Raw genomic sequence first — 682 nt, 5'->3', positions numbered from 1 at the left:
CACAGAGTCCTTTTTTTCACACAAACTAACAATAGAATAATGCCACTTTTGATAATTTAACATATCTTTATTGGACATGAGCTTTGTAAGATGTAGAAGCCATATTAGTTTTATTTTGCCTGCATTTTATTTTTTGACTGATACTATTGATTTAAAGTAACCAACATCATCATAGATGGGCTTCGGGTGATACAATTTTGGTGAACATTTGCTTCAGTGACATTTGATCAGTGTTTCTTAACCACGTTTCTGGAGGAACACCAAAACTGCTTGTTTTGGATGTCTCCTTTGTCTATTGCACACATTACATGTATTTCAGTGTCTGTTAATGAGGTGATGATCTGAGTCAGGCATGTTTGGTTAAGCAGAAATGGAAAATGTGCAGAGCTGGTGGTCCTTCAGGAATGTGGTTGAGAAACACTGCTTTAGATGATGTCTACTAAAAGGCTGTGCTATTAATGTGCATCTGATAATACTATGCACATAGTAGATAGTGTTTTTTTTCTCTCTCTTCATGTTCATTGTCTTGGGTTATAATTAATGTTTCTACTCCGGCAGTATCAGAAGATTATCATCATAACTAAAACTGAGCTGACATTACAAATGGTAATTTGCTCTAATCCAATTAGAAGACTTATGCTGATCGGACCTTTGCACATGATGCTTATGAGAAGTATGGTCA

General features: G+C 35.5%; 1 long non-coding RNA gene across 4 annotated transcripts in view; it reads right to left on the bottom strand.

Moving 5' to 3' along the window:
* The window catches only part of LOC137488332 (uncharacterized), a 300450-nt gene that overhangs the window by 938 nt on the left and 298830 nt on the right, over positions 1 to 682 (bottom strand). The window lies entirely within an intron of this gene.

This window comes from Danio rerio, chromosome 18, assembly GCF_052040795.2.
Source record: "Danio rerio strain M-AB ecotype USA chromosome 18, GRCz13ab, whole genome shotgun sequence".
Classification (NCBI taxonomy): domain Eukaryota; kingdom Metazoa; phylum Chordata; class Actinopteri; order Cypriniformes; family Danionidae; genus Danio; species Danio rerio.
This window is presented reverse-complemented; position numbering and strand designations above follow the sequence as displayed.